Here is a 26,898-nt window from a genome sequence, read left to right as displayed (position 1 = left end):
TTTGGAACGGAGCGATGTGGAAGGTTAAATGTTCGCTACGGAAGTTATCGAGGGAGCCGAATATAACTTGTAGTAGCAGGGAGCCCGTGCAATGAGCCCCTGGGCCCGACGTTACTCTGATGTTACTCCTTTAAAGGTAGTATTGCTATGGCAATTTTTTGTTGGGTCTATCCCCATTTCGCGGATTGTATCCTGATATATCAGGTTTAGACTGCTGCTACCATCCATCAGGACTCATGTGAAGTGATATCCTTCAATTATTGGTTCTAATACCAGGGCAGCCCATCCTGCACGCCGGATACTTGCTGAGTAATCACGATGGTCGAAAGTGATCGGTTGAGACGACCAGTGGCAGGACTCCGCGGTGATAGGCCCTTGGGCATATTGTTCTGGGAGTGCCGTTTTTTTTTCTTCCCTTGATCACGTGTAACACGTTTATTGTTTTGACTTCTGGTGGAAATTTCTTTTGTTCCCCAGTGTCTTGCTTGAGAGGCTCATCCTCGTCTTCGCTTGGTGTATCCTCCCCCTTGTATGCGGCGTTGAGCTTACCGGACTGCTTGAAGACCCAACATTCTTTGTGGGTATGATTAGCAGGTTTACCAGGGGTGCTATGGATCTGACATATTTGGTCCAGAATTGTGTTTAGGCTAGATAGTTCATCTCTGGCGCCTTTAGAGGGTGGCTTTTGCTGACCTGGCCGAGAGCTTTTGAATCCGGCGTTTACTGCCATGCTCTTCGTGTTGTCTTCTTTGTTCTGGCATTTGTTACTGCTGTTGTGCCGTGATTTCCCATTTCCATCTCTAGCTTCAGATGTACTGGGGTCGCTGGTGCTGCATCTGGCTAGCCAGCTGTCCTCACCCGTGCAAAAGCGGGTCATGAGGCTTGTTAATGCTGCCATCGTTCTCGGCTTTTCTTGGCCGAGGTGTCTGGCGAGCTATTCGTCACGGACGCTATGCTTAAAAGCTGCCAAGGCTTCGGTGTCTGGACAGTCAACGATTTGGTTCTTTTTAGTGAGAAACCTGTTCCAAAGTTTTCGGGCTGACTCTCCGGGCTGTTGAGTTATATGACTCAAATCATCCGCGTCCAGAGGTCGGACATAAGTCACTTGAAAATTTGCCCGAAAAGCGTCTTCGAGCTCTTCCCAGCTTCCAATGGAGTTTTCGGGGAGGCCTTTAAGCCAATGACAAGCTCGCCCTTTGAGCTTGAAGGGCAAATACTTGATGGCATGGAGATCATCTCCTCGAGCCATATGTATATGGAGGATATAATCCTCAATCCAGACCCCAGGGCCTGTTGTTCCGTCGTATGCCTCTATGTTTACGGGTTTGAATCCCTCTGGAAATTCATGGTCCAGCACCTCATTGGTGAAACATAGGGGGTGTGCGGCACCCCTGTATCTGGGTGTACCGCGTTATTCGGATGTTTGTTGTGTTACATTGTATGCAGGGGCGCGCTTGCGTGGTCCATAGATGGATCTGGTTGCGCCGTCCTTTTGGTGCGAGCCCTCGCGTGGATCGCGTATTGGTTTGTTTGTCACTTGATGCTGGCCGTGAGGTCATCTATCCGTCCAGGTGGCTGCGTTGATATTTGGTTGTGGGGGGTCTGAGGCCTCCTCATCGAATTTAGGTAGCAACTTCCGCTTTGGGTAGCTCTTGGTGGGCCGATTGTCGCCGTACCTCGCTGTTGTGTTGAGTACTTTACTCCATCTGATTTGGAGTGTGTCTTGCGCAGCCTTGAGCCTTTGCTGCTGCTTTTTCAGACTCCTCGTGGTGGCCACAAGCCTTTGATGGGCATTCTGCTGCTCCAGGTGCCTGTCCGGCGTTATGTCATCCGGACTATTATCTTTGACAGAATTGGTTTGTTCGGTTTGATTCCCCGGATTGCCGTGGTCTGGCAGTGGTTCGCCCTGCTCCAACGCTAGGTCTGTGTGATCGTTATTTCTGCCGAGGCGGGATTTGGGGCGGTGCTTGCGCCGCCGCTTTAACTGCTTCTCGAGGGAACAAGCCTTCGGTGCGTCCTTCCGTTCCGCGTCGTCGTCTTCGTTTGGTGTGTCCACCATGCATACGTCATATGATGAAGTGGACGTCCAGCGCCTTGTGGGCGGTGGTTCCTCTTTGGCTCCCGCATCGTCGTCCATACCGTCGATGTCTTCGGAGCCGAAATCGAGCATGTCGGTTGAGTTATCGACAGTGGCTATTAAGTGGGTGGTGGGTGGGCGTCGAATTTCTTCGTCGTTCGAATCCCAATCATGTTGGCCATAATCCGGCCAGGGCTCTCGTGACAAAGAGAGAGACCTTAGTGAATTCAGAATGTCGTCGAAGGGTGAGTGCTGAAAGATATCCGCGGCAGTGAATTCCATGATCGGCGCCCAATCAGATTCGATTGGCAGGGGCGCGGGCGGTTTGGAGTCAGAAAAAGAGTCCGGCACCTTGGAGTCACGGGCTGCGCAGAGGATTATGCTAGTGTTCAGCTCGATCGCCATTGAGACTGCAACCCCTGAGGCGGTGTCTAACCACCCGTCCTCGATTGGCGCAGTTGGCCCCGAACTAAGGGTCGGACCTGATGCGGGCGCGGCTTCTAGGGTACTGTTCGGCGGCAGAGCTAGGTCATACCCATCGCGACAGTGCAGCGCGCCCGGCTGTGGCTCGAATCCGTCAAAGATCAAGTCTCCGCGGATGCTGGCCGTGTAGTTCAAACTTCCAAATCTGACCTGATGGCCAGGTGCGTAGATTTCTGTCTGCTCCAGATGGCCAAGCGAATTAGCCCGCAGTGCAAAGCCGCCGAATACGAAGATCTGTCCGGGGAGAAAAGTCTCGCCCTGGACCGCATCGCTATCGATGATAGTAGGAGCCATCAAGCCTAACGGCGACGACACAGAGGAACTCTCAATGAAAGCACCAATGTCGGTGTCAAAACCGGCGGATCTCGGGTAGGGGGTCCTGAACTGTGCGTCTAGGCCGGATGGTAACATGAGGCAGGGGACACGAAGTTTTACCTAGGTTCGGGCCCTCTTGATGGAGGTAAAACCCTACGTCCTGCTTGATTAATATTGATGATATGGGTGTTACAAGAGTAGATCTACCACGAGATCAGAGAGGCTAAACCCTAGAAGCTAGCCTATGGTATGATTGTATGTTGTGATTGTTGTTCTACGGATTAAAACCCTTCGGTTTATATAGACACCGGAGAGGGTTAGGGTTACACAAGGTCGGTTACAAAGGAGGAGATATCCATATACGTATTGCCTAGCTTGCCTTCCACGCCAAGTAGAGTCCCATCCGGACACGAGACGAAGTCTTCAATCTTGTATCTTCGTAGTCTAACAGTCCGGCAAATGGAGATAGTCCGGCTATCCGGAGACCCCCTAATCCAGGACTCCCACACCCGTCTTCGTCCCTTATGCTTGCCCGTCCCAGATCCACTACAAAGATGATTGTACTTTGCTTTGGCCGCTGCCGCTCAACCGCGGAGACAAGTTTACCATCGTTTCCACCCCTCCATCTCAACCGCACCAGCGCCTATTTACCAAGGTTCTGACCCTTTCCCGAACGTGCTTCCCGCGCCACAACGCCGCCGCTAGATGCGTGAATAATGAGCAACGAGCTAAAACTAACCGTAAACGTGCAACATAATAAAACGTAGTAACTATATGTCGCGCACGTGCGTTTTGTTTTGCACGTCGCGCAAAAAAAATTAAAAGGGGAATGCAACACGAGGACTTCCCAGGAGGTCACCCATCCTAGTACTAATCTCACCCAAGCACGCTTAACTTTGAAGTTCTGATGGGATCCGGTGCTTTAGTGCTGGTATGATCGCATCCGACATGTTACCCCCGTCTTCGTCCCTTATGCTTGCCCCTCCCAGCTCCACTACAAAGACGATTGTACTTTGCCTTGGCCGCTGCCGCTCAACCATTGAGACAAATTTACCACGGTTTCCACCCCTCCATCTCAACCACACCAGCGCCTATTTACCACGGTTCCGACCCCGTCCCAACCGCGCTTCCCGCGCCACAACGCCGCCGCTAGACGCGTGAATAATGAGCAACGAGCTAAAACTTACCGCAAACGTGCAAAATAATAAAACGTGGTAAATATATGTCGCGCACGTGCGTTTTGTTTTGCACATCGCGCAAAAAAAATTAAAAAGGGGATGCAACACGAGGACTTCCCAAGAGGTTTCCCATCCTAGTACTACCCTCGCCCAAGCACGCTTAACTTTGGAGTTCTGGTGGGATCCAGTGCTTTAGTGCTGGTATGATCGCATCCGACATGTTACCCCCGTCTTCGTCCCTTATGCTTGCCCCTTCCAGCTCCACTACAAAGACGATTGTACTTTGCTTTGGCCGCTACCGCTCAACCACGGAGACAAGTTTACCGCGGTTTCCACCCCTCCATCTCAACCGCACCAGCGCCTATTTACCAAGGTTCCGACCTCTTCTCGAACGCGCTTCCCACACCACAACGCCGCCGCTAGACGCGTGAATAATGAGCAACGAGCTAAAACTTACCGCAAACGTGCAAAATAATAAAATGTGGTAAATATATGACGCGCACGTACGAGCTAAAAATAACCACAAACGTGCAAAATAATAAAACATGGTAAATATATGCCGTGCACGTGCATTTTGTTTTGCATGTCGCGCAAAAAAAATTAAAAAGGGAATGCAACAAAAGGACTTCCCAAGAGGTCACCCATCCTAGTACTACTCTCGCCCAAGCACGATTAACTTCAGAGTTCTGATGGGATCCGATACTTTAGTGCTGGTATGATCACATCCCACATGTTACCCCCGTCTTCGCACCTTATGGATGCCCCTCCCAGCTCCACTACAAAGACGATTGTACTTTGCTTTGGCTGCTGCCGCTCAACCAAGGAGATAAGTTTACCACAGTTTCCACCCCTCCATCTCAACTGCACCAGTGCCTATTTACCAAGGTTCCGATCCCTTCCCGAACGCGCTTCCCGTGCCACAACGTCGCCGCTAGACGCGTGAATAATGAGCAACGAGCTAAAACTTACCGCAAACGTGCAAAATATTAAACATGGTAAATATATGCCGCGCACGTGCGTTTTGTTTTGCACGTCGCGCAAAAAAATTTAAAAAGGGAATGCAACACAAGGACTTACCAGGAGGTCACCCATCCTAGTACTACTCTCGCCCAAGCACGCTTAACTTTGGAGTTCTGATGGGATCCGGTGCTTTAGTGCTGGTATGATCGCATCCAACATGTTACCCCCGTCTTCGTCCCTTATGCTTGCCCCTCCCAGCTCCACTACAAAGACGATTGTACTTTGCTTTGGCCGTTGCCGCTCAACCACGGAGACAAGTTTGCCACGGTTTCCATCCCTCCATCTCAACCGCACTAGCGCCTATTTACCAAGGTTCTGACCCCTTCCCGAACGCGCTTCCCGCGCCAGAACGCCGCCCCTAGACGCGTGAATAATGAGCAACGAGCTAAAACTTACCGCAAACGTGCAAAATAATAAAATGCGGTAAATATACGCCGCGCGCGTATGAGCTAAAACATACCGCAAACGTGCAAAATAATAAAACATGGTAAATATATGTCGTGCGTGTGCGTTTTGTTTTGCATGTCACGCAAAAAAATTAAAAAGGGAATGCAACACGAGGACTTCCCAAGAGGTCACCAATCCTAGTACTACTCTCACCCAAGCACTCTTAACTTCAGAGTTCTGATGGGATCCGGTACTTTAGTGCTGGTATGATCGCATCCAACATGTTACCCCCGTCTTCGCCCCTTATGGATGCCCCTCCCAGCTCCACTACAAAAACGATTGTACTTTGCTTCGGCCGCTGCCGCTCAACCACAGAGACAAGTTTACCACGGTTTCCACCCCTCCATCTCAACCGCACCAGCGCCTATTTACCAAGGTTCCGACCCCTTCCCGAACGCGCTTCCCGCGCCACAACGCCGCCGCTAGACGCGTGAATAATGAGCAACAGGCTAAAACTTACCGCAAATGTGCAAAATAATAAAACGTGGTAACTCTATGCCGCGCACGTGCGTTTTGTTTTGCACGTCGCGCAAAACAAATTAAAAAGGGAATGCAACAAGAGGACTTCCCAGGAGGTCACCCATCATAGTACTACTCTCACCCAAGCACGCTTAACATCGGCGTTCTGATGGGATCCGGTGCTTTAGTGCTGGTATGATCGCATCCAACATGTTACCCCCGTCTTCACCCCTTATGTTTGCCCCTCCCAGCTCCACTACAAAGACGATTGTACTTTGCTTTGGCCGCTGCCGCTCAACCACGGAGACAAGTTTACCACGGTTTCCACCCCTCCATCTCAACCACACCAGCGCCTATTTACCAAGGTTCCGACCCCTTTCCAAACGCACTTCCCGCGTCACAACGCCGCCGCTAGACGCATGAATAATGAGCAACAAGCTAAAACTTACCGCAAACATGCAAAATAATAAAACGTAGTAAATATATGCCGCGCACGTTCGTTTTGTTTTGCACGTCACGTAAAAAAAGGAATGCAACACGAGGACCCATCCTAGTACTACTCTCGCCCAAGCACGCTTAACTGCGGAGTTCCAATGGGATCTGGTGCTTTAGTGCTGGTATGATCGCTTCCGACATATTACCCCCGTCTTCGTCCCTTATGCTTGCTCCTCCCAGCTACACTACAAAGACGATTGTACTTTACTTTTCCCGTCGCTACACGCGTGAATAATGACCGACGAGCTAAAACTTAGCGCGAACGTGCAAAATAATAAAACATGTCACGCCCGTGCGTTTTGTTTTGCACGTCGCGGAATAAAAAATTAAAAAGGGAATGCAACACACCCATCCTAGTAGTACTCTCGCCCAAGCCCGCTTAACTTCGGAGTTCTGATGGGATCCAGTGCTTTAGTGCTGGTATGATCACATCCGACATATTACCCCCGTCTTCGTCCCTTATGCTTGCCCCTCCCACCTCCACTACAAAGACGATTATACTTTGCTTTGCCCGCCGCTACACGCGTGAATAATGGCCGACGAGCTAAAACTTAGCGCGAACATGCAAAATAATAAAACGTGTCGCGCCCGTGCGTTTTGTTTTGCACGTCGCGGAATAAAAAATTAAAAAGGGAATGCAACACGAGGACTTCCCAGGAGGTCACCCATCCTAGTACTACTCTCACTCAAGCACGCTTAACTTCGGAGTTCTCATTGGATCCGCTGCTTTAGTGCTGGTATGATCGCATCCGACATCTTACCCCCGTCTTCGTGCCTTATGCTTGCCCCTCCCAGCTCCACTACAAACACGATTGTACTTTGCTTTGCCCGCTGCTACACGCGTGAATAATGACCAACGAGATAAAACTTATCGCAAACGTGCAAATAATAAAACGTGGTAAATATATGCCACGCACGTGCATTTTGTTTTGCATGTCGCGCAAAAAAAATTAAAAAGGGAATGCAACACGAGGACTTCCCAGGAGATCACCCATCCTAGTAATACTCTCGCCCAAGCACGCTTAACTTCGGTGTTCTGATGAGATTCAGTGCTTTAGTGCTGGTATGATCGCATCAGACATGTTACCCCCGTCTTCGTCCTTTATACTTGCCCCTCTCAGCTCCACTACAAAGACGATTGTACTTTGTTTTGCCCGTCGCTAGACGCGTGAATAATGACCAATGAGCTAAAACTTACCGCAAACGTGCAAAATAATAAAACGTGGTAATATATACCGCGCACCTGCGTTTTGTTTTGCACGTCACGCAAAAAAAATAAAAAGGGAATGCGACAAGAGGACTTCCCAAGAGGTCACCCATCTTAGTACTACTCCCGCCCAAGCACACTTAACTTCAGAGTTCTGATGGAATCCGGTGCTTTAGTGCTGGTATGATCGCATCCGACATGTTATCCCCGTCTTCGTCCCTTATGCTTGCCCCTTCCAGCTCCACTACAAAGACGATTCTACTTTGCTTTGCCCGACGCTAGACACGTGAAAAATGACTAGCGAGCTAAAACTTACCGCAAACGTGCAAAATAATAAAATATGGTAAATATATGCGCGCACGTGTGTATTGTTTTGCACGAAGCGCAAAAAAATTAAAAAAAGAAAGCAACACGAGGACTTTCCAGGAGGTCACCCATCTTAGTACTACTCTCGCCCAAGCACGCTTAACTTCGGAGTTCTCATGGGATCCGGTGCTTTAGTGCTGCTATGATCGCATCCGACATGTTACCCCGTCTTCGTCCCTTATGCTTGCCCCTCCCAGCTCCATTACAAAGACGATTGTAATTTGATTTGCCCGCCGCTAGACGCGTGAATAATGACCAATGAGCTAAACTTACCGCAAACGTGCAAAATAATAAAAAGTGGTAATATATGCCGCGCCCGTGCGTTTTCTTTTGCACGTCGAGCAAAAAAATAAAAAGGGAATGCGACACGATGACTTCCCAAGAGGTCACCCATCCTAGTACTACTCTTGCCCAAGCACGCTTAACTTCGGAGTTCTGATGGGATCCGGTGCTTTAGTGCTGGTATGATCGCATCCAACATGTTACCCCCGTCTTCGTCCCTTATGCTTGCCTCTCCCAGCTCCACTACAAATACGATTGTATTTTGCTTTGCCCGCTGCTAGACGCGTGAATAATGACCAACGAGTTAAAACTTACCACAAACATGCAAAATAATAAAACGTGGTAAATATATGCGCGCATGTGTGTTTTGTTTTGCACGTCGCGCAAAAAAATTAAAAAGGGAATGCAACACGAGGACTTCCCAAGAGGTCACCCATCCTAGTACTACTCTCGCCCAAGCACGCTTAAGTTTGGAGTTCTGATGCGATCCGCTACTTTAGCGCTGGTATGATCACATCCAACATGTTACCTCCGTCTTCGTCGCTCATGCTTGCCCTCACAGCTCCACTACAAAGACGATTGTACTTTGCTTTGCCTGCCGCTACGCGCGTGAATAATGACCAACGAGCTAAAACTTACCGCAAACGTGCAAAATAATAAAACGTGGTAAATATATGCCACAAACGTGCGTTTTCTTTTTCACGTCGCGCAAAAAAAATTAGAAAGGGAATGAAACACGAGGACTTCTCAAGAGATCACCCATCCTAATACTACTCTCGCCCAAGCACGCTTAACTTCGGAGTTTTGATGGGATCCGGTGCTTTAGTGCTGGTATGATCGCATCCGACATGTTGCCCCCGTCTTCGTCCCTTATGCTTGCCCCTCCCAGCACCACTACAAAGACGATTGTACTTTGCTTTGCCCGCCGCTAGACGCGTGAATAATGACCAACGAGCTAAAACTTACCGCAAATGTGCAAAATAATAAAACGTGGTAAATATATGTTGCGCCCGTGCGTTTTCTTTTGCACGTCGCGCAAAAAAAATTAAAAAGGGAATGCAACACGAGGACTTCCCAGGAGGTCACCCATCCTAGTACTACTCTCGCCCAAGCATGCTTAACTTCGGAGTTCTGATGGGATCCGATGCTTTAGTGCTGGTATGATCGCATTCGACATGTTACCCCCGTCTTCGTTCCTTATGCTTGCCCCTCCCAGCTCCATTACAAAGACGATTGTAATTTGCTTTGCCCGCCGCTAGACGCGTGAATAATGACCAATGAGCAAAACTTACCGCAAACGTGTAAAATAATAAAACATGGTAAATATATGCCGCGCCCGTGCGTTTTCTTTTGCACGTCACGCAAAAAAAATAAAAAGGGAATGCGACACAATGACTTCCCAAGAGGTCACCCATCCTAGTACTACTCTCCCCCAAGCACGCTTAACTTCGGAGTTCTGATGGGATCCGGTGCTTTAGTGCTGGTATGATCGCATCCAACATGTTACCCCCGTCTTCGTCCCTTATGCTTGCCTCTCCCAGCTCCACTACAAATACGATTGTATTTTGCTTTGCCCGCTGCTAGACGCGTGAATAATGACCAACGAGTTAAAACTTACCACAAACATGCAAAATAATAAAACGTGGTAAATATATGCGCGCACGTGTGTTTTGTTTTGCACGTCGCGCAAAAAAATTAAAAAGGGAATGCAACACGAGGACTTCCCAAGAGGTCACCCATCCTAGTACTACTCTCGCCCAAGCACGCTTAACTTCGGAGTTCTGATGGGATCCGGTGCTTTAGTGCTGGTATGATCGCATCCGACATGTTACCCCCATCTTCGTCCCTTATGCTTGCCCCTCCCAGCTCCACTACAAAGACGATTGTACTTTGCTTTGCCCGCCGCTACACGCGTGAATAATGACCAACGAGCTAAAACTTACCGCAAACGTGCAAAATAATAAAACGTGGTAAATATATGTCGCGGCCGTGAGTTTTCTTTTGCACGCCGCGCAAAAAAAAATTAAAAAGGGAATGCAACACGAGGACTTCCCAGGAGGTCACCCATCCAAGTACTACTCTCGCCCAAGCACGCTTAACTTTGGAGTTCTGATGGGATCCGGTGCTTTAGTGCTGGTATGACCGCATCCGACATGTTACCCCCGTCTTCGTCCCTTATGCTTGCCCCTCCCAGCTCCACTACAAAGACGATTGTACTTTGCTTTGCCCGCCGCTACACGCGTGAATAATGACCAACGAGCTAAAACTTACCGCAAACGTGCAAAATAATAAAACATGGTAAATATATGTTGCGCCCGTGCGTTTTCTTTTGCACGTCGCGCAAAAAAAATTAAAAAAGAATGCAACACGAGGACTTCCCAGGAGGTCACCCATCCTAGTACTACTCTCGCCCAAGCATGCTTAACTTCGGAGTTCTGATAGGATCCGATGCTTTACTGCTGGTATGATCGCATTCGACATGTTACCCCCGTCTTCGTTCCTTATGCTTGCCCCTCCCAGCTCCACTACAAAGATGATTGCACTTTGCTTTGCCCACCGCTACACGCGTGAATAATGACCAACGAGCTAAAACTTACCGCAAACGTGCAAAATAATAAAACGTGGTAAATATATGCCGCGCCCGTGCGTTTTCTTTTGCACGTCACGCAAAAAAATATTAAAAAGGGAATACAACACGAGGACTTCCTAGGAGGTCACCCATCCTATACTACTCTCACCCAAGCACGCTTAACTTCGGAGTTCTGATGGGATCCGGCGCTTTAGTACTGGTATGATCGCATCCGACATGTTACCCCCGTCTTGTCCCTTATGGTTGCCCCTCCTAGTACTGGTATGATCGCATCCGACATGTTACCCCCGTCTTGTCCCTTATGGTTGCCCCTCCTAGCTCCACTACAAAGACGATTGTACTTTGCTTTGCCGGCCGCTACACACGTGAATAATGACCAACGAGGTAAAACTTACCGCAAACGTGCAAAATAATAAAACGTGGTAAATATATGCCGCGCCCGTGCGTTTTCATTTGCACGTCACGCAAAAAAAATAAAAAGGGAATGCAACACAAGGACTTCCGAGGAGGTCACCCATCCTAGTACTACTCTCGCCCAAGCACGCTTAACTTCAAAGTTCTGATGGGATTCGGTGATTTAGTGCTGGTATATGATTGCATCTGACATGTTACCCCGTCTTCGTCCCTTATGCTTGCCTCTCCCAGCTCCACTACAAAGATGATTATAGTTTGCTTTGCTCGCCGCTACACGCGTGAATAATGACCGACGAACTAAAACTTACCGCAAACGTGCAAAATAATAAAACGTGGTAAATATATGTCGTGCACGTGCGTTTCTTTTGCACGTCGCGCAAAAAAAATTAAAAAGGGAATGCAACACGAGGATTTCCCAGGAGGTCACCCATCCTAGTACTACTCTCGCCCAAGCACGCTTAACTTCGGATTTCTGATGGGATCCGGTGCTTTAGTGCTGGTATGGTCGCATCCAACATGTTACCCCCGTCTTCGTCCCTTATGCTTGCCCCTCCCAGCTCCACTACAAAGACGATTATACTTTGCTAAAACTTACTGCAAACGTGCAAAATAATAAAACGTGGTAAATATATGTTGCGGTCATGCGTTTTCTTTTGCACGTCGCGCCAAATAAATTAAAAAGGAATGCAACACGAGGACTTCCCAGGAGGTCACCCAACCTAGTACTACTCTCGCCCAAGCACGCTTAACTTCGGAGTTTTGATGGGATCCGGTGCTTTAGTGCTGGTATGATCGCATCCGACATGTTACCCCCGTCTTTGTCCCTTATGCTTGCCCCTTCCAGCTCCACTACAAAGACGATTCTACTTTGCTTCGCCCACCGCTACACGAGTAAATAATGACCAACGAGCTAAAACTTAACGCAAACGTGCAAAATAATAAAACGTGGTAAATCTATGCCGTGCCCGTGCATTTTCTTTTGCACATCGCGCAAAAAAAATTAAAAAGGGAATGCAACACAAGGACTTCCCAGGAGGTCACCCATCCTAGCACTACTCTCACCCAAGCACACTTAACTTCAAAGTTCTGACAAGATTCGGTGCTTTAGTGCTGGTATAATCGCATCCGACATGTTACCCCCGTCTTCGTCCCTTATGCTTGCCCCTCCCAGCTCCACTACAAAGATGATTATATTTTGCTTTGCCCGCCGCTACATGCGTGAATAATGACCAACGAGGTAAAACTTACCACAAACATGCAAATTAATAAAACGTGGTAAATATATGCCACGCATGTGCGTTTTCTTTTGCACGTCGCGCAAAAGAAATTAAAAAGGGAATGCGGCACGAGGACTTCCCAGGAGGTCACCCATCCTAGTACTACTCTCGCCCAAGCACGCTTAACTTCAAAGTTCTAATGGGATTCGGTGCTTTAGTGCTGGTATATGATTGCATCTGACATGTTACCCCGTCTTCGTCCCTTATGCTTGCCCCTCCCAGCTCCACTACAATGACGATTGTACTTTGCTTTGCCCGCCGCTACACGCGTGAATAATGACCAATGAGCGAAAACTTACCGCAAACGTGCAAAATAATAAAACGTGGTAAATATATGTCGCACACATGCGTTTTTTTTTGCACGTCGCGCAAAAGAAATTAAAAAGGGAATGCGGCACGAGGACTTCCCAGGAGGTCACCCATCCTAGTACTACTCTCGCCCAAGCACGCTTAACTTCAAAGTTCTAATGGGATTCGGTGCTTTAGTGCTGGTATATGATTGCATCTGACATGTTACCCCGTCTTCGTCCCCTATGCTTGCCCCTCCCAGCTCCACTACAATGACGATTGTACTTTGCTTTGCCCGCCGCTACACGCGTGAATAATGACCAATGAGCGAAAACTTACCGCAAACATGCAAAATAATAAAACGTGGTAAATATATGTCGCACACATGCGTTTTCTTTTGCACGTCGTGCAAAAAAAATTAAAAAGGGAATGCAACACGAGGACTTCCCAGGAGGTCACCCATCCTAGTAATACTCTCGCCCAAGCACGCTTAACTTCGGAGTTCTGATGGGATCCGGTGCTTTAGTGCTGGTATGATCGCATCCGATTGTTACCCCAGTCTTCGTCCCTTATGCTTGCCCCTCCCAGCTCCACTACAAAGACGATTGTACTTTGTTTTGCCCGCCGCTACACGCGTGAATAATGACCAACGAGCTAAAACTTACCGCAAACGTGCAAAATAATAAAACATGGTAAATATATGTTGCGCCCGTGCGTTTTCTTTTGCACGTCGCGCAAAAAAAATTAAAAAAGAATGCAACACGAGGACTTCCCAGGAGGTCACCCATCCTAGTACTACTCTCGCCCAAGCATGCTTAACTTCGGAGTTCTGATGGGATCCGATGCTTTAGTGCTGGTATGATCGCATTCGACATGTTACCCCCGTCTTTGTTCCTTATGCTTGCCCCTCCCAGCTCCACTACAAAGATGATTGCACTTTGCTTTGCCCACCGCTACACGCGTGAATAATGACCAACGAGCTAAAACTTACCGCAAACGTGCAAAATAATAAAACGTGGTAAATATATGCCGCGCCCGTGCGTTTTCTTTTGCACGTCACGCAAAAAAATATTGAAAAGGGAATACAACACGAGGACTTCCTAGGAGGTCACCCATCCTATACTACTCTCACCCAAGCACGCTTAACTTCGGAGTTCTGATGGGATCCGGCGCTTTAGTACTGGTATGATCGCATCCGACATGTTACCCCCGTCTTGTCCCTTATGGTTGCCCCTCCTAGCTCCACTACAAAGACGATTGTACTTTGCTTTGCCGGCCGCTACACACGTGAATAATGACCAACGAGGTAAAACTTACCGCAAACGTGCAAAATAATAAAACGTGGTAAATATATGCCGCGCCCGTGCGTTTTCATTTGCACGTCACGCAAAAAAAATAAAAAGGGAATGCGACACAAGGACTTCCGAGGAGGTCACCCATCCTAGTACTACTCTCGCCCAAGCACGCTTAACTTCAAAGTTCTGATGGGATTCGGTGATTTAGTGCTGGTATATGATTGCATCTGACATGTTACCCCGTCTTCGTCCCTTATGCTTGCCTCTCCCAGCTCCACTACAAAGATGATTATAGTTTGCTTTGCTCGCCGCTACACGCGTGAATAATGACCGACGAGCTAAAACTTACCGCAAACGTGCAAAATAATAAAACGTGGTAAATATATGTCGTGCACGTGCGTTTCTTTTGCACGTCGCGCAAAAAAAATTAAAAAGGGAATGCAACACGAGGACTTCCCAGGAGGTCACCCATCCTAGTACTACTCTCGCCCAAGCACGCTTAACTTCGGATTTCTGATGGGATCCGGTGCTTTAGTGCTGGTATGGTCGCATCCAACATGTTACCCCCGTCTTCGTCCCTTATGCTTGCCCCTCCCAGCTCCACTACAAAGACGATTATACTTTGTTTTGCCTGGCGCTACACGCGTGAATAATGATCAACGAGCTAAAACTTACTGCAAACGTGCAAAATAATAAAACGTGGTAAATATATGTTGCGGTCATGCGTTTTCTTTTGCACGTCGCGCCAAATAAATTAAAAAGGAATGCAACACGAGGACTTCCCAGGAGGTCACCCAACCTCGTACTACTCTCGCCCAAGCACGCTTAACTTCGGAGTTTTGATAGGATCCGGTGCTTTAGTGCTGGTATGATCGCATCCGACATGTTACCCCCGTCTTTGTCCCTTATGCTTGCCCCTTCCAGCTCCACTACAAAGACGATTCTACTTTGCTTCGCCCACCGCTACACGAGTGAATAATGACCAACGAGCTAAAACTTAACGCAAACGTGCAAAATAATAAAATGTGGTAAATATATGCCGTGCCCGTGCATTTTCTTTTGCACATCGCGCAAAAAAAATTAAAAAGGGAATGCAACACAAGGACTTCCCAGGAGGTCACCCATCCTAGCACTACTCTCACCCAAGCACACTTAACTTCAAAGTTCTGACAAGATTCGGTGCTTTAGTGCTGGTATAATCGCATCCGACATGTTACCCCCGTCTTCGTCCCTTATGCTTGCCCCTCCCAGCTCCACTACAAAGATGATTGTATTTTGCTTTGCCCGCCGCTACATGCGTGAATAATGACCAACGAGGTAAAACTTACCACAAACATGCAAATTAATAAAACGTGGTAAATATATGCCGCGCATGTGCGTTTTCTTTTGCACGTCGCGCAAAAGAAATTAAAAAGGGAATGCGGCACGAGGACTTCCCAGGAGGTCACCCATCCTAGTACTACTCTCGCCCAAGCACGCTTAACTTCAAAGTTCTAATGGGATTCGGTGCTTTAGTGCTGGTATATGATTGCATCTGACATGTTACCCCGTCTTCGTCCCTTATGCTTGCCCCTCCCAGCTCCACTACAATGACGATTGTACTTTGCTTTGCCCGCCGCTACACGCGTGAATAATGACCAATGAGCGAAAACTTACCGCAAAGGTGCAAAATAATAAAATGTGGTAAATATATGTCGCACACATGCGTTTTTTTTTGCACGTCGCGCAAAAGAAATTAAAAAGGGAATGCGGCACGAGGACTTCCCAGGAGGTCACCCATCCTAGTACTACTCTCGCCCAAGCACGCTTAACTTCAAAGTTCTAATGGGATTCGGTGCTTTAGTGCTGGTATATGATTGCATCTGACATGTTACCCCGTCTTCGTCCCCTATGCTTGCCCCTCCCAGCTCCACTACAATGACGATTGTACTTTGCTTTGCCCGCCGCTACACGCGTGAATAATGACCAATGAGCGAAAACTTACCGCAAACATGCAAAATAATAAAACGTGGTAAATATATGTCGCACACATGTGTTTTCTTTTGCACGTCGTGCAAAAAAAATTAAAAAGGGAATGCAACACGAGGACTTCCCAGGAGGTCACCCATCCTAGTAATACTCTCGCCCAAGCACGCTTAACTTCGGAGTTCTGATGGGATCCGGTGCTTTAGTGCTGGTATGATCGCATCCGACTGTTACCCCAGTCTTCGTCCCTTATGCTTGCCCCTCCCAGCTCCACTACAAAGACGATTGTACTTTGTTTTGCCCGCCGCTACACGCGTGAATAATGACCAACGAGCTAAAACTTATCACAAACATGCAAAATAATAAAATATGGTAAATATATGTCGCGTAAAAAAATTAAAAAAGGAATGCAACACGAGGACTTCCCAGGAGGTCACCCCATCGTAGTACTACTCTCGCCCAAGCACGCTTAACTTTGAAGTTCTGATGGGATCCGGTTCTTTAGTGCTGGTATGATCGCATCCGACATGTTACCCCCGTCTTCGTCCCTTATACTCGCCCTTCCAGCTCCACTACAATAACGATTGTACTTTGCTTTGCCCGCCGCTACACGCGTGAATAATGACCAACGAGCTAAAACTTATCGCAAACGTGCAAAATAATAAAACGTGGTAAATATATGTCGCGCAAAAAAAATAAAAAGGGAATGCAACACGAGGACTTCCAGGACATCACCCATGCTAGTACTACTCTCGCCCAAGCACGCTTAACTTCGGAGTTCTGATGGGATCCGGTGCTTTAGTGCTGGAATGATCGCATCCGACATGTTACCCCCGTCTTCGTCCCTTATGCTTGCCCCTCCCAGCTCCACTACAAAGACGAATGTACTTTGCTTTGCCCGCCGCTACACGTGTGAATAATGACCAACAAGCTAAAACTTACCGCAAACGTGCAAAATAATTAAACATGGTAAATATATGCGCGCCCGTGCGTTTTCTTTTGCACGTCGCACAAAAAAATTAAAAAGGGAATGCAACACGAGGACTTCGCAGGACATCACCCATCCTAGTACTACTCTCGCCCAAGCACGCTTAACTTCGGAGTTCTGATGGGATTCGATGCTTTAGTGCTGGTATGATCGCATCCAACATGTTACCCCCGTCTTCGTCCCTTATGCTTGCCCCTCCCAGCTCCACTACAAAGACGATTGTACTTTGCTTTGCCCGCCGCTACACGCGTGAATAATGACCAACGAACTAAAACTTATCGCAAACGTGCAAAATAATAAAACGTGGTAAATATATGTCGCGGCCGTGAGTTTTCTTTTGCACGCCGCGCAAAAAAAAATTAAAAAGGGAATGCAACACGAGGACTTCCCAGGAGGTCACCCATCCTAGTACTACTCTCGCCCAATCACGCTTAACTTCGGAGTTCTGATGGGATCCGGTGATTTAGTGCTGGTATGATCGCATCCGACTTGTTACCCCCGTCTTCGTCCCTTATGCTTGCCCCTCCCAGCTCCACTACAAAGACGATTGTACTTTGCTTTTCCCGCCGCTACACGCGTGAATAATGACCAACGAGCTAAAACTTACCGCAAACGTGCAAAATAATAAAACGTGGTAAATATATGTCGCGGCCGTGAGTTTTCTTTTGCACGCCGCGCAAAAAAAAGTTAAAAAGGGAATGCAACACGAGGACTTCCCAGGACATCACCCATCCTAGTACTACTCTCACCCAAGCACGCTTAACTTCGGAGTTCTAATGGGATCCGGTGCTTTAGTGCTGGTATGATCGCATCCGACATGTTACCCCCGTCTTCGTCCCTTATGCTTGCCCCTCCCAGCTCCACTACAAAGACGATTGTACTTTGCTTTGCCCGCCGCTACACGCGTGAATAATGACCAACGAGCTAAAACTTACCGCAAACGTGCAAAATAATAAAACGTGGTAAATATATGTCGCGGCCGTGAGTTTTCTTTTGCACGCCGCGCAAAAGAAAATTAAAAAGGGAATGCAACACGAGGACTTCCCAAGAGGTCACCCATCCTAGTACTACTCTCGCCAAAGCACGCTTAACTTCGGAGTTCTGATGGGATCCGGTGCTTTAGTGCTGGTATGATCGCATCCGACTTGTTACCCCCGTCTTCGTCCCTTATGCTTGCCCCTCCCAGCTCCACTACAAAGACGATTGTACTTTGCTTTTCCCGCCGCTACACGCGTGAATAATGACCAACGAGCTAAAACTTACCGCAAACGTGCAAAATAATAAAACGTGGTAAATATATGTCGCGGCCGTGAGTTTTCTTTTGCACGCCGTGCAAAAAAAAGTTAAAAAGGGAATGCAACACGAGGACTTCCCAGGACGTCACCCATCCTAGTACTACTCTCACCCAAGCACGCTTAACTTCGGAGTTCTAATGGGATCCGGTGCTTTAGTGCTGGTATGATCGCATCCGACATGTTACCCCCGTCTTCGTCCCTTATGCTTGCCCCTCCCAGCTCCACTACAAAGACGATTGTACTTTGCTTTGCCCGCCGCTACACGCGTGAATATTGACCAACGAGCTAAAACTTACCGCAAACGTGCAAAATAATAAAACGTGGTAAATATATGTCGCGGCCGTGAGATTTCTTTTGCACGCCGCGCAAAAAAAATTAAAAAGGGAATGCAACATGAGGACTTCCCAAGAGGTCACCCATCCTAGTACTACTCTCTCCCAAGCACGCTTAACTTCGGAGTTCTGATGGGATCCGGTGCTTTAGTGCTGGTATGATCGCATCCGACATGTTACCCCCGTCTTCGTCCCTTATGCTTGCCCCTCCCAGCTCCACTACAAAGACGATTGTACTTTGCTTTGCCCGCCGCTACACGCGTGAATAATGACCAACGAGCTAAAACTTACCGCAAACGTGCAAAATAATAAAACGTGGTAAATATATGTCGTGGCCGTGAGTTTTCTTTTGCACGCCGCGCAAGAAAAAATTAAAAAGGGAATGCAACACGAGGACTTCCCAGGAGGTCACCCATCCTAGTACTACTCTCACCCAAGCACGCTTAACTTCGGAGTTCTGATGGGATCAGGTGCTTTAGTGCTGGTATGATCGCATCCGACATGTTACCCCCGTCTTCGTCCCTTATGCTTGCCCCTCCCAGCTGCACTACAAAGACGATTGTACTTTGCTTTGCCCGCCGCTACACGCGTGAATAATGACCAACGAGCTAAAACTTACCGCAAACGTGCAAAATAATAAAACGTGGTAAATATATGTCGCGGCCGTGAGTTTTCTTTTGCACGCCGCGCAAAAAAAAATTAAAAAGGGAATGCCACGCGAGGACTTCCCAGAAGGTCACCCATCCTAGTACTACTCTCGCCCAAGCACGCTTAACTTCGGAGTTCTAATGGGATCCGGTGCTTTAGTGCTGGTATGATCGCATCCGACATGTTACCCCCGTCTTCGTCCCTTATGCTTGCCCCTCCCAGCTCCACTACAAAGACGATTGTACTTTGCTTTGCCCGCCGCTACACGCGTGAATAATGACCAACGAGCTAAAACTTACCGCAAACGTGCAAAATAATAAAACGTGGTAAATATATGTCGCGGGCGTGAGTTTTCTTTTGCACGCCGCGCAAAAGAAAATTAAAAAGGGAATGCAACACGAGGACTTCCCAGGAGGTCACCCATCCTAGTACTACTCTCGCCCAAGCACGCTTAACTTCGGAGTTCTGATGGGATCCGGTGCTTTAGTGCTGGTATGATCGCATCCGACATGTTACCCCCGTCTTCGTCCCTTATGCTTGCCCCTCCCAGCTCCACTACAAAGACGATTGTACTTTGCTTTGCCCGCCGCTACACGCGTGAATAATGACCAACGAGCTAAAACTTACCGCAAACGTGCAAAATAATAAAACATGGTAAATATATGTCGCGGCCGCTACACGCGTGAATAATGACCAACAAGCTAAAACTTACCGCAAACGTGCAAAATAATAAAACGTGGTAAATATATGTCGCGGCCGTGAGTTTTCTTTAAAAAGGGAATGCAACACGAGGACTTCCCAGGAGGTCACCCATCCTAGTACTACTCTCGCCCAAGCACGCTTAACTTCGGAGTTCTGATGGGATACGGTGCTTTAGTGCTGGTATGATCGCATCCGACATGTTACCCCCGTCTTCGTCCCTTATGCTTGCCCCTCCCAGCTCCACTACAAAGACGATTGTACTTTGCTTTGCCCGCCGCTACACGCGTGAATAATGACCAACGAGCTAAAACTTACCGCAAACGTGCAAAATAATAAAACGTGGTAAATATATGTCGCGGCCGTGAGATTTCTTTTGCACGCCGCGCAAAAAAAATTAAAAAGGGAATGCAACATGAGGACTTCCCAAGAGGTCACCCATCCTAGTACTACTCTCTCCCAAGCACGCTTAACTTCGGAGTTCTGATGGGATCCGGTGCTTTAGTGCTGGTATGATCGCATCCGACATGTTACCCCCGTCTTCGTCCCTTATGCTTGCCCCTCCCAGCTCCACTACAAAGACGATTGTACTTTGCTTTGCCCGCCGCTACACGCGTGAATAATGACCAACGAGCTAAAACTTACCGCAAACGTGCAAAATAATAAAACGTGGTAAATATATGTCGCGGCCGTGAGTTTTCTTTTGCAGGCCGCGCAAAAAAAATTAAAAACGGAATGCAACACGAGGACTTCCCAGGAGGTCACCCATCCTAGTACTACTCTCGCCCAAGCACGCTTAACTTCGGAGTTCTGATGGGATCCGGTGCTTTAGTGCTGGTATGATCGCATCCGACATGTTACCCCCGTCTTCGTCCCTTATGCTTGCCCCTCCCAGCTCCACTACAAAGACGATTGTACTTTGCCTTGCCCGCCGCTACACGCGTGAATAATGACCAACGAGCTAAAACTTACCGCAAACGTGCAAAATAATAAAACGTGGTAAATATATGTCGCGGCCGTGAGTTTTCTTTTGCACGCCGCGCAAAAGAAAATTAAAAAGGGAATGCAACACGAGGACTTCCCAGGAGGTCACCCATCCTAGTACTACTCTCGCCCAAGCACGCTGAACTTTGGAGTTCTGATGGGATCCGGTGCTTTAGTGCTGGTATGATCGCATCCGACATGTTACCCCCGTCTTCGTCCCTTATGCTTGCCCCTCCCAGCTCCACTACAAAGACGATTGTACTTTGCTTTGCCCGCCGCTACACGCGTGAATAATGACCAACGAGCTAAAACTTACCGCAAACGTGCAAAATAATAAAACGTGGTAAATATATGTCGCGGCCGTGAGTTTTCTTTTGCACGCCGCGCAAAAGAAAATTAAAAAGGGAATGCAACACGAGGACTTCCCAGGAGGTCACCCATCCTAGTACTACTCTCGCCCAAGCACGCTTAACTTCGGAGTTCTGATGGGATCCGGTGCTTTAGTGCTGGTATGATCGCATCCGACATGTTACCCCCGTCTTCGTCCCTTATGCTTGCCCCTCCCAGCTCCACTACAAAGACGATTGTACTTTGCTTTGCCCGCCGCTACACGCGTGAATAATGACCAACGAGCTAAAACTTACCGCAAACGTGCAAAATAATAAAACGTGGTAAATATATGTCGCGGCCGTGAGTTTTCTTTTGCACGCCGCGCAAAAGAAAATTAAAAAGGGAATGCAACACGAGGACTTCCCAGGAGGACACCCATCCTAGTACTACTCTCGCCCAAGCACGCTTAACTTCGGAGTTCTGATGGGATCCGGTGCTTTAGTGCTGGTATGATCGCATCCGACATGTTACCCCCGTCTTCGTCCCTTATACTTGCCCCTCCCAGCTCCACTACAAAGACGATTGTACTTTGCTTTGCCCGCCGCTACACGCGTGAATAATGACCAACGAGCTAAAACTTACCGCAAACGTGCAAAATAATAAAACGTGGTAAATATATGTCGCGGCCGTGAGTTTTCTTTTGCACGCCGCGCAAAAGAAAATTAAAAAGGGAATGCAACACGAGGACTTCCCAGGAGGTCACCCATCCTAGTACTACTCTCGCCCAAGCACGCTTAACTTCGGAGTTCTGATGGGATCCGGTGCTTTAGTGCTGGTATGATCGCATCCGACATGTTACCCCCGTCTTCGTCCCTTATGCTTGCCCCTCCCAGCTCCACTACAAAGACGATTGTACTTTGCTTTGCCCGCCGCTACACGCGTGAATAATGACCAACGAGCTAAAACTTACCGCAAACGTGCAAAATAATAAAACGTGGTAAATATATGTCGCGGGCGTGAGTTTTCTTTTGCACGCCGCGCAAAAGAAAATTAAAAAGGGAATGCAACACGAGGACTTCCCAGGAGGTCACCCATCCTAGTACTACTCTCGCCCAAGCACGCTTAACTTCAGAGTTCTGATGGGATCCGGTGCTTTAGTGCTGGTATGATCACATCCGACATGTTACCCCCGTCTTCGTCCCTTATGCTTGCCCCTCCCAGCTCCACTACAAAGACGATTGTACTTTGCTTTGCCCGCCGCTACACGCGTGAATAATGACCAACGAGCTAAAACTTACCGCAAACGTGCAAAATAATAAAACGTGGTAAATATATGTCGCGGCCGCTACACGCGTGAATAATGACCAACAAGCTAAAACTTACCGCAAACGTGCAAAATAATAAAACGTGGTAAATATATGTCGCGGCCGTGAGTTTTCTTTAAAAAGGGAATGCAACACGAGGACTTCCCAGGAGGTCACCCATCCTAGTACTACTCTCGCCCAAGCACGCTTAACTTCGGAGTTCTGATGGGATACGGTGCTTTAGTGCTGGTATGATCACATCCAACATGTTACCCCCGTCTTCGTCCCTTATGCTTGCCCCTCCCAGCTCCACTACAAAGACGATTGTACTTTGCTTTGCCCGCCGCTACACGCGTGAATAATGACCAACGAGCTAAAACTTACCGCAAACGTGCAAAATAATAAAACGTGGTAAATATATGTCGCGGCCGTGAGTTTTCTTTAAAAAGGGAATGCAACACGAGGACTTCCCAGGAGGTCACCCATCCTAGTACTACTCTCGCCCAAGCACGCTTAACTTCGGAGTTCTGATGGGATACGGTGCTTTAGTGCTGGTATGATCGCATCCGACATGTTACCCCCGTCTTCGTCCCTTATGCTTGCCCCTCCCAGCTCCACTACAAAAACGATTGTACTTTGCTTTGCCCGCCGCTACACGCATGAATAATGACCAACGAGCTAAAACTTACCGCAAACGTGCAAAATAATAAAACGTGGTAAATATATGTCGCGGCCGTGAGTTTTCTTTTGCACGCCGCGCAAAAGAAAATTAAAAAGGGAATGCAACACGAGGACTTCCCAGGAGGTCACCCATCCTAGTACTACTCTCACCCAAGCACGCTTAACTTCGGAGTTCTGATGGGATCCGGTGCTTTAGTGCTGGTATGATCGCATCTGACATGTTACCCCCGTCTTTGTCCCTTATGCTTGCCCCTCCCAGCTCCACTACAAAGACGATTGTACTTTGCTTTGCCCGCCGCTACACGCGTGAATAATGACCAACGAGCTAAAACTTACCGCAAACGTGCAAAATAATAAAACGTGGTAAATATATGTCGCGGCCGTGAGTTTTCTTTTGCACGCCGTGCAAAAGAAAATTAAAAAGGGAATGCAACACGAGGACTTCCCAGGAGGTCACCCATCCTAGTACTACTCTCGCCCAAGCACGATTAACTTCGGAGTTCTGATGGGATCCGGTGCTTTAGGGCTGGTATGATCGCATCCGACATGTTACCCCCGTCTTCGTCCCTTATGCTTGCCCCTCCCAGCTCCACTACAAAGACGATTGTACTTTGATTTGCCCGCCGCTACACGCGTGAATAATGACCAACGAGCTAAAACTTACCGCAAACGTGCAAAATAATAAAACGTGGTAAATATATGTCGCGGCCGCTACACGCGTGAATAATGACCAACGAGCTAAAACTTACCGCAAACGTGCAAAATAATAAAACGTGGTAAATATATGTCGCGGCCGTGAGTTTTCTTTTGCACGGCGCGCAAAAGAAAATTAAAAAGGGAATGCAACACGAGGACTTCCCAGGAGGTCACCCATCCTAGTACTACTCTCGCCCAAGCACGCTTAACTTCGGAGTTCTGATGGGATCCGGTGCTTTAGTGCTGGTATGATCGCATCCGACATGTTACCCCCGTCTTCGTCCCTTATGCTTGCCCCTCCCAGCTCCACTACAAAGACGATTGTACTTTGCTTTGCCCGCCGCTACACGCGTGAATAATGACCAACGAGCTAAAACTTACCGCAAACGTGCAAAATAATAAAACGTGGTAAATATATGTCGCGGCCGTGAGTTTTCTTTTGCACGCCGCGAAAAAGAAAATTAAAAAGGGAATGCAACACGAGGACTTCCCAGGAGGTCACCCATCCTAGTACTACTCTCGCCCAAGCACGCTTAACTTCGGAGTTCTGATGGGATCCGGTGCTTTAGTGCTAGTATGATCGCATCCGACTTGTTACCCCCGTCTTCGTCCCTTATGCTTGCCCCTCCCAGCTCCACTACAAAGACGATTGTACTTTGCTTTGCCCGCCGCTACACGCGTGAATAATGACCAACGAGCTAAAACTTACCGCAAACGTGCAAAATAATAAAACGTGGTAAATATATGTCGCGGCCGTGAGTTTTCTTTTGCACGCCGCGCAAAAAAAATTAAAAAGGGAATGCAACATGAGGACTTCCCAAGAGGTCACCCATCCTAGTACTACTCTCTCCCAAGCACGCTTAACTTCGGAGTTCTTGATGGGATCCGGTGCTTTAGTGCTGGTATGATCGCATCCGACATGTTACCCCCGTCTTCGTCCCTTATGCTTGCCCCTCCCAGCTCCACTACAAAGACGATTGTACTTTGCTTTGCCCGCCGCTACACGCGTGAATAATGACCAACGAGCTAAAACTTACCGCAAACGTGCAAAATAATAAAACGTGGTAAATATATGTCGCGGCCGTGAGTTTTCTTTTGCACGCCGCGCAAAAAAAAATTAAAAAGGGAATGCCACGCGAGGACTTCCCAGGAGGTCACCCATCCTAGTACTACTCTCGCCCAAGCACGCTTAACTTCGGAGTTCTGATGGGATCCGGTGCTTTAGTGCTGGTATGATCGCATCCAACATGTTACCCCCGTCTTCGTCCCTTATGCTTGCCCCTCCCAGCTCCACTACAAAGACGATTGTACTTTGCTTTGCCGCCGCTACACGCGTGAATAATGACCAACGAGCTAAAACTTACCGCAAACGTGCAAAATAATAAAACATGGTAAATATATGTTGCGGGCATGAGTTTTCTTTTGCACGCCGCGCAAAAGAAAATTAAAAAGGGAATGGAACACGAGGACTTCCCAGGAGGTCACCCATCCTAGTACTACTCTCGCCCAAGCACGCTTAACTTCGGAGTTCTGATGGGATCCGGTGCTTTAGTGCTGGTATGATCGCATCCGACATGTTACCCCCGTCTTCGTCCCTTATGCTTGCCCCTCCCAGCTCCAATACAAAGACGATTGTACTTTGCTTTGCCCGCCGCTACACGCGTGAATAATGACCAACGAGCTAAAACTTACCGCAAACGTGCAAAATAATAAAACGTGGTAAATATATGTCGCGGCCGCTACACGCGTGAATAATGACCAACGAGCTAAAACTTACGGCAAACGTGCAAAATAATAAAACGTGGTAAATATATGTCGCGGCCGTGAGTTTTCTTTTGCACGCCGCGCAAAAGAAAATTAAAAAGGGAATGCAACACGAGGACTTCCCAGGAGGTCACCCATCCTAGTACTACTCTCGCCCAAGCACGCTTAACTTCGGAGTTCTGATGGGATCCGGTGCTTTAGTGCTGGCATTATCGCATCCGACTTGTTACCCCCGTCTTCGTCCCTTATGCTTGCCCCTCCCAGCTCCACTACAAAGACGATTGTACTTTGCTTTGCCCGCCGCTACACGCGTGAATAATGACCAACGAGCTAAAACTTACCGCAAACGTGCAAAATAATAAAACGTGGTAAATATATGTCACGGCCGTGAGTTTTCTTTTGCACGCCGCGCAAAAAAAATTAAAAAGGGAATGCAACATGAGGACTTCCCAAGAGGTCACCCATCCTAGTACTACTCTCTCCCAAGCACGCTTAACTTCGGAGTTCTGATGGGATCCGGTGCTTTAGTGCTGGTATGATCGCATCCGACATGTTACCCCCGTCTTCGTCCCTTATGCTTGCCCCTCCCAGCTCCACTACAAAGACGATTGTACTTTGCTTTGCCCGCCGCTACACGCGTGAATAATGACCAACGAGCTAAAACTTACCGCAAACGTGCAAAATAATAAAACGTGGTAAATATATGTCGCGGCCGTGAGTTTTCTTTTGCACGCCGCGCAAAAAAAAATTAAAAAGGGAATGCCACGCGAGGACTTCCCAGGAGGTCACCCATCCTAGTACTACTCTCGCCCAAGCACGCTTAACTTCGGAGTTCTGATGGGATCCGGTGCTTTAGTGCTGGTATGATCGCATCCGACATGTTACCCCCGTCTTCGTCCCTTATGCTTGCCCCTCCCAGCTCCACTACAAAGACGATTGTACTTTGCTTTGCCCGCCGCTACACGCGTGAATAATGACCAACGAGCTAAAACGTACCGCAAACGTGCAAAATAATAAAA

At 48.1% G+C, this 26,898-nt stretch overlaps 48 non-coding genes and 18 pseudogenes across 48 annotated transcripts; all 66 read right to left on the bottom strand.

The window, feature by feature from the left end:
• Window positions 1-3,701: 3,701 nt before the first annotated feature.
• LOC147989730 (5S ribosomal RNA) lies at window positions 3,702-3,820 on the bottom strand. The gene has a single exon (XR_015614405.1). It is a non-coding gene; the product is annotated as a 5S ribosomal RNA (ribosomal RNA).
• A 329-nt stretch (window positions 3,821-4,149) lies between these two features.
• On the bottom strand, window positions 4,150-4,268 carry LOC147989729 (5S ribosomal RNA). The gene has a single exon (XR_015614307.1). It is a non-coding gene; the product is annotated as a 5S ribosomal RNA (ribosomal RNA).
• A 393-nt stretch (window positions 4,269-4,661) lies between these two features.
• Window positions 4,662-4,780, bottom strand: LOC147989728 (5S ribosomal RNA; annotated as a pseudogene).
• A 328-nt stretch (window positions 4,781-5,108) lies between these two features.
• On the bottom strand, window positions 5,109-5,227 carry LOC147989727 (5S ribosomal RNA). The gene has a single exon (XR_015614403.1). It is a non-coding gene; the product is annotated as a 5S ribosomal RNA (ribosomal RNA).
• A 392-nt stretch (window positions 5,228-5,619) lies between these two features.
• Window positions 5,620-5,738, bottom strand: LOC147989726 (5S ribosomal RNA). Its single transcript, XR_015614429.1, has one exon. It is a non-coding gene; the product is annotated as a 5S ribosomal RNA (ribosomal RNA).
• A 329-nt stretch (window positions 5,739-6,067) lies between these two features.
• On the bottom strand, window positions 6,068-6,186 carry LOC147989725 (5S ribosomal RNA). The gene has a single exon (XR_015614420.1). It is a non-coding gene; the product is annotated as a 5S ribosomal RNA (ribosomal RNA).
• Window positions 6,187-7,106: 920 nt separating this feature from the next.
• On the bottom strand, window positions 7,107-7,225 carry LOC147989724 (5S ribosomal RNA; annotated as a pseudogene).
• Window positions 7,226-7,432: 207 nt separating this feature from the next.
• Window positions 7,433-7,551, bottom strand: LOC147989723 (5S ribosomal RNA; annotated as a pseudogene).
• Window positions 7,552-7,757: 206 nt separating this feature from the next.
• LOC147989722 (5S ribosomal RNA) lies at window positions 7,758-7,876 on the bottom strand. Its single transcript, XR_015614412.1, has one exon. It is a non-coding gene; the product is annotated as a 5S ribosomal RNA (ribosomal RNA).
• Window positions 7,877-8,082: 206 nt separating this feature from the next.
• LOC147989721 (5S ribosomal RNA) lies at window positions 8,083-8,201 on the bottom strand. The gene has a single exon (XR_015614432.1). It is a non-coding gene; the product is annotated as a 5S ribosomal RNA (ribosomal RNA).
• Window positions 8,202-8,404: 203 nt separating this feature from the next.
• Window positions 8,405-8,523, bottom strand: LOC147989720 (5S ribosomal RNA). The gene has a single exon (XR_015614312.1). It is a non-coding gene; the product is annotated as a 5S ribosomal RNA (ribosomal RNA).
• Window positions 8,524-8,729: 206 nt separating this feature from the next.
• LOC147989719 (5S ribosomal RNA) lies at window positions 8,730-8,848 on the bottom strand (annotated as a pseudogene).
• Window positions 8,849-9,055: 207 nt separating this feature from the next.
• LOC147989718 (5S ribosomal RNA) lies at window positions 9,056-9,174 on the bottom strand (annotated as a pseudogene).
• A 208-nt stretch (window positions 9,175-9,382) lies between these two features.
• On the bottom strand, window positions 9,383-9,501 carry LOC147989717 (5S ribosomal RNA). The gene has a single exon (XR_015614343.1). It is a non-coding gene; the product is annotated as a 5S ribosomal RNA (ribosomal RNA).
• A 206-nt stretch (window positions 9,502-9,707) lies between these two features.
• Window positions 9,708-9,826, bottom strand: LOC147989716 (5S ribosomal RNA). Its single transcript, XR_015614310.1, has one exon. It is a non-coding gene; the product is annotated as a 5S ribosomal RNA (ribosomal RNA).
• A 206-nt stretch (window positions 9,827-10,032) lies between these two features.
• On the bottom strand, window positions 10,033-10,151 carry LOC147989715 (5S ribosomal RNA). Its single transcript, XR_015614122.1, has one exon. It is a non-coding gene; the product is annotated as a 5S ribosomal RNA (ribosomal RNA).
• Window positions 10,152-10,360: 209 nt separating this feature from the next.
• On the bottom strand, window positions 10,361-10,479 carry LOC147989714 (5S ribosomal RNA). The gene has a single exon (XR_015614316.1). It is a non-coding gene; the product is annotated as a 5S ribosomal RNA (ribosomal RNA).
• A 207-nt stretch (window positions 10,480-10,686) lies between these two features.
• On the bottom strand, window positions 10,687-10,805 carry LOC147989713 (5S ribosomal RNA). Its single transcript, XR_015614402.1, has one exon. It is a non-coding gene; the product is annotated as a 5S ribosomal RNA (ribosomal RNA).
• A 209-nt stretch (window positions 10,806-11,014) lies between these two features.
• LOC147989712 (5S ribosomal RNA) lies at window positions 11,015-11,132 on the bottom strand (annotated as a pseudogene).
• Window positions 11,133-11,400: 268 nt separating this feature from the next.
• Window positions 11,401-11,521, bottom strand: LOC147989711 (5S ribosomal RNA; annotated as a pseudogene).
• Window positions 11,522-11,727: 206 nt separating this feature from the next.
• LOC147989710 (5S ribosomal RNA) lies at window positions 11,728-11,846 on the bottom strand. The gene has a single exon (XR_015614214.1). It is a non-coding gene; the product is annotated as a 5S ribosomal RNA (ribosomal RNA).
• Window positions 11,847-12,014: 168 nt separating this feature from the next.
• Window positions 12,015-12,133, bottom strand: LOC147989709 (5S ribosomal RNA). Its single transcript, XR_015614362.1, has one exon. It is a non-coding gene; the product is annotated as a 5S ribosomal RNA (ribosomal RNA).
• Window positions 12,134-12,341: 208 nt separating this feature from the next.
• Window positions 12,342-12,460, bottom strand: LOC147989708 (5S ribosomal RNA; annotated as a pseudogene).
• Window positions 12,461-12,668: 208 nt separating this feature from the next.
• On the bottom strand, window positions 12,669-12,789 carry LOC147989707 (5S ribosomal RNA; annotated as a pseudogene).
• Window positions 12,790-12,996: 207 nt separating this feature from the next.
• Window positions 12,997-13,117, bottom strand: LOC147989706 (5S ribosomal RNA; annotated as a pseudogene).
• A 207-nt stretch (window positions 13,118-13,324) lies between these two features.
• On the bottom strand, window positions 13,325-13,443 carry LOC147989705 (5S ribosomal RNA). Its single transcript, XR_015614299.1, has one exon. It is a non-coding gene; the product is annotated as a 5S ribosomal RNA (ribosomal RNA).
• A 206-nt stretch (window positions 13,444-13,649) lies between these two features.
• Window positions 13,650-13,768, bottom strand: LOC147989704 (5S ribosomal RNA). Its single transcript, XR_015614347.1, has one exon. It is a non-coding gene; the product is annotated as a 5S ribosomal RNA (ribosomal RNA).
• Window positions 13,769-13,977: 209 nt separating this feature from the next.
• Window positions 13,978-14,095, bottom strand: LOC147989703 (5S ribosomal RNA; annotated as a pseudogene).
• Window positions 14,096-14,301: 206 nt separating this feature from the next.
• Window positions 14,302-14,422, bottom strand: LOC147989702 (5S ribosomal RNA; annotated as a pseudogene).
• Window positions 14,423-14,628: 206 nt separating this feature from the next.
• LOC147989701 (5S ribosomal RNA) lies at window positions 14,629-14,747 on the bottom strand. The gene has a single exon (XR_015614229.1). It is a non-coding gene; the product is annotated as a 5S ribosomal RNA (ribosomal RNA).
• Window positions 14,748-14,954: 207 nt separating this feature from the next.
• On the bottom strand, window positions 14,955-15,073 carry LOC147989700 (5S ribosomal RNA). Its single transcript, XR_015614431.1, has one exon. It is a non-coding gene; the product is annotated as a 5S ribosomal RNA (ribosomal RNA).
• Window positions 15,074-15,281: 208 nt separating this feature from the next.
• On the bottom strand, window positions 15,282-15,400 carry LOC147989699 (5S ribosomal RNA; annotated as a pseudogene).
• Window positions 15,401-15,608: 208 nt separating this feature from the next.
• LOC147989698 (5S ribosomal RNA) lies at window positions 15,609-15,729 on the bottom strand (annotated as a pseudogene).
• Window positions 15,730-15,936: 207 nt separating this feature from the next.
• Window positions 15,937-16,057, bottom strand: LOC147989697 (5S ribosomal RNA; annotated as a pseudogene).
• A 207-nt stretch (window positions 16,058-16,264) lies between these two features.
• Window positions 16,265-16,383, bottom strand: LOC147989696 (5S ribosomal RNA). The gene has a single exon (XR_015614297.1). It is a non-coding gene; the product is annotated as a 5S ribosomal RNA (ribosomal RNA).
• Window positions 16,384-16,562: 179 nt separating this feature from the next.
• Window positions 16,563-16,682, bottom strand: LOC147989695 (5S ribosomal RNA; annotated as a pseudogene).
• Window positions 16,683-16,861: 179 nt separating this feature from the next.
• LOC147989694 (5S ribosomal RNA) lies at window positions 16,862-16,979 on the bottom strand (annotated as a pseudogene).
• A 206-nt stretch (window positions 16,980-17,185) lies between these two features.
• Window positions 17,186-17,304, bottom strand: LOC147989693 (5S ribosomal RNA; annotated as a pseudogene).
• Window positions 17,305-17,513: 209 nt separating this feature from the next.
• Window positions 17,514-17,632, bottom strand: LOC147989692 (5S ribosomal RNA). Its single transcript, XR_015614340.1, has one exon. It is a non-coding gene; the product is annotated as a 5S ribosomal RNA (ribosomal RNA).
• Window positions 17,633-17,841: 209 nt separating this feature from the next.
• LOC147989691 (5S ribosomal RNA) lies at window positions 17,842-17,960 on the bottom strand. Its single transcript, XR_015614423.1, has one exon. It is a non-coding gene; the product is annotated as a 5S ribosomal RNA (ribosomal RNA).
• A 209-nt stretch (window positions 17,961-18,169) lies between these two features.
• LOC147989690 (5S ribosomal RNA) lies at window positions 18,170-18,288 on the bottom strand. Its single transcript, XR_015614339.1, has one exon. It is a non-coding gene; the product is annotated as a 5S ribosomal RNA (ribosomal RNA).
• Window positions 18,289-18,497: 209 nt separating this feature from the next.
• On the bottom strand, window positions 18,498-18,616 carry LOC147989689 (5S ribosomal RNA). Its single transcript, XR_015614399.1, has one exon. It is a non-coding gene; the product is annotated as a 5S ribosomal RNA (ribosomal RNA).
• Window positions 18,617-18,824: 208 nt separating this feature from the next.
• On the bottom strand, window positions 18,825-18,943 carry LOC147989688 (5S ribosomal RNA). Its single transcript, XR_015614335.1, has one exon. It is a non-coding gene; the product is annotated as a 5S ribosomal RNA (ribosomal RNA).
• Window positions 18,944-19,152: 209 nt separating this feature from the next.
• LOC147989687 (5S ribosomal RNA) lies at window positions 19,153-19,271 on the bottom strand. Its single transcript, XR_015614373.1, has one exon. It is a non-coding gene; the product is annotated as a 5S ribosomal RNA (ribosomal RNA).
• A 209-nt stretch (window positions 19,272-19,480) lies between these two features.
• Window positions 19,481-19,599, bottom strand: LOC147989686 (5S ribosomal RNA). Its single transcript, XR_015614380.1, has one exon. It is a non-coding gene; the product is annotated as a 5S ribosomal RNA (ribosomal RNA).
• Window positions 19,600-19,808: 209 nt separating this feature from the next.
• Window positions 19,809-19,927, bottom strand: LOC147989685 (5S ribosomal RNA). The gene has a single exon (XR_015614117.1). It is a non-coding gene; the product is annotated as a 5S ribosomal RNA (ribosomal RNA).
• A 271-nt stretch (window positions 19,928-20,198) lies between these two features.
• Window positions 20,199-20,317, bottom strand: LOC147989684 (5S ribosomal RNA). The gene has a single exon (XR_015614357.1). It is a non-coding gene; the product is annotated as a 5S ribosomal RNA (ribosomal RNA).
• A 208-nt stretch (window positions 20,318-20,525) lies between these two features.
• On the bottom strand, window positions 20,526-20,644 carry LOC147989683 (5S ribosomal RNA). The gene has a single exon (XR_015614334.1). It is a non-coding gene; the product is annotated as a 5S ribosomal RNA (ribosomal RNA).
• A 208-nt stretch (window positions 20,645-20,852) lies between these two features.
• On the bottom strand, window positions 20,853-20,971 carry LOC147989682 (5S ribosomal RNA). Its single transcript, XR_015614116.1, has one exon. It is a non-coding gene; the product is annotated as a 5S ribosomal RNA (ribosomal RNA).
• Window positions 20,972-21,180: 209 nt separating this feature from the next.
• LOC147989681 (5S ribosomal RNA) lies at window positions 21,181-21,299 on the bottom strand. Its single transcript, XR_015614390.1, has one exon. It is a non-coding gene; the product is annotated as a 5S ribosomal RNA (ribosomal RNA).
• A 209-nt stretch (window positions 21,300-21,508) lies between these two features.
• Window positions 21,509-21,627, bottom strand: LOC147989680 (5S ribosomal RNA). The gene has a single exon (XR_015614115.1). It is a non-coding gene; the product is annotated as a 5S ribosomal RNA (ribosomal RNA).
• A 209-nt stretch (window positions 21,628-21,836) lies between these two features.
• On the bottom strand, window positions 21,837-21,955 carry LOC147989679 (5S ribosomal RNA). Its single transcript, XR_015614172.1, has one exon. It is a non-coding gene; the product is annotated as a 5S ribosomal RNA (ribosomal RNA).
• Window positions 21,956-22,164: 209 nt separating this feature from the next.
• Window positions 22,165-22,283, bottom strand: LOC147989678 (5S ribosomal RNA). Its single transcript, XR_015614114.1, has one exon. It is a non-coding gene; the product is annotated as a 5S ribosomal RNA (ribosomal RNA).
• Window positions 22,284-22,492: 209 nt separating this feature from the next.
• Window positions 22,493-22,611, bottom strand: LOC147989677 (5S ribosomal RNA). The gene has a single exon (XR_015614252.1). It is a non-coding gene; the product is annotated as a 5S ribosomal RNA (ribosomal RNA).
• A 271-nt stretch (window positions 22,612-22,882) lies between these two features.
• Window positions 22,883-23,001, bottom strand: LOC147989676 (5S ribosomal RNA). Its single transcript, XR_015614376.1, has one exon. It is a non-coding gene; the product is annotated as a 5S ribosomal RNA (ribosomal RNA).
• A 186-nt stretch (window positions 23,002-23,187) lies between these two features.
• LOC147989675 (5S ribosomal RNA) lies at window positions 23,188-23,306 on the bottom strand. The gene has a single exon (XR_015614356.1). It is a non-coding gene; the product is annotated as a 5S ribosomal RNA (ribosomal RNA).
• A 209-nt stretch (window positions 23,307-23,515) lies between these two features.
• Window positions 23,516-23,634, bottom strand: LOC147989674 (5S ribosomal RNA). The gene has a single exon (XR_015614345.1). It is a non-coding gene; the product is annotated as a 5S ribosomal RNA (ribosomal RNA).
• Window positions 23,635-23,843: 209 nt separating this feature from the next.
• On the bottom strand, window positions 23,844-23,962 carry LOC147989673 (5S ribosomal RNA). Its single transcript, XR_015614361.1, has one exon. It is a non-coding gene; the product is annotated as a 5S ribosomal RNA (ribosomal RNA).
• A 294-nt stretch (window positions 23,963-24,256) lies between these two features.
• LOC147989672 (5S ribosomal RNA) lies at window positions 24,257-24,375 on the bottom strand. The gene has a single exon (XR_015614113.1). It is a non-coding gene; the product is annotated as a 5S ribosomal RNA (ribosomal RNA).
• A 209-nt stretch (window positions 24,376-24,584) lies between these two features.
• Window positions 24,585-24,703, bottom strand: LOC147989671 (5S ribosomal RNA). The gene has a single exon (XR_015614184.1). It is a non-coding gene; the product is annotated as a 5S ribosomal RNA (ribosomal RNA).
• Window positions 24,704-24,911: 208 nt separating this feature from the next.
• LOC147989670 (5S ribosomal RNA) lies at window positions 24,912-25,031 on the bottom strand. The gene has a single exon (XR_015614371.1). It is a non-coding gene; the product is annotated as a 5S ribosomal RNA (ribosomal RNA).
• A 209-nt stretch (window positions 25,032-25,240) lies between these two features.
• Window positions 25,241-25,359, bottom strand: LOC147989669 (5S ribosomal RNA). The gene has a single exon (XR_015614359.1). It is a non-coding gene; the product is annotated as a 5S ribosomal RNA (ribosomal RNA).
• A 208-nt stretch (window positions 25,360-25,567) lies between these two features.
• Window positions 25,568-25,686, bottom strand: LOC147989668 (5S ribosomal RNA). Its single transcript, XR_015614349.1, has one exon. It is a non-coding gene; the product is annotated as a 5S ribosomal RNA (ribosomal RNA).
• A 294-nt stretch (window positions 25,687-25,980) lies between these two features.
• On the bottom strand, window positions 25,981-26,099 carry LOC147989667 (5S ribosomal RNA). Its single transcript, XR_015614278.1, has one exon. It is a non-coding gene; the product is annotated as a 5S ribosomal RNA (ribosomal RNA).
• Window positions 26,100-26,307: 208 nt separating this feature from the next.
• LOC147989666 (5S ribosomal RNA) lies at window positions 26,308-26,426 on the bottom strand. The gene has a single exon (XR_015614333.1). It is a non-coding gene; the product is annotated as a 5S ribosomal RNA (ribosomal RNA).
• A 209-nt stretch (window positions 26,427-26,635) lies between these two features.
• Window positions 26,636-26,754, bottom strand: LOC147989665 (5S ribosomal RNA). Its single transcript, XR_015614358.1, has one exon. It is a non-coding gene; the product is annotated as a 5S ribosomal RNA (ribosomal RNA).
• Window positions 26,755-26,898: the final 144 nt, after the last annotated feature.

The sequence above is a fragment of the Triticum urartu genome, chromosome 1A (assembly GCF_056163025.1).
Source record: "Triticum urartu cultivar PI428250 chromosome 1A, HENAU_Tu73, whole genome shotgun sequence".
NCBI lineage: Eukaryota > Viridiplantae > Streptophyta > Magnoliopsida > Poales > Poaceae > Triticum > Triticum urartu.
Note: the sequence above shows the minus strand (reverse complement) of the source record. Positions and strands in the feature narration are given on the sequence as shown.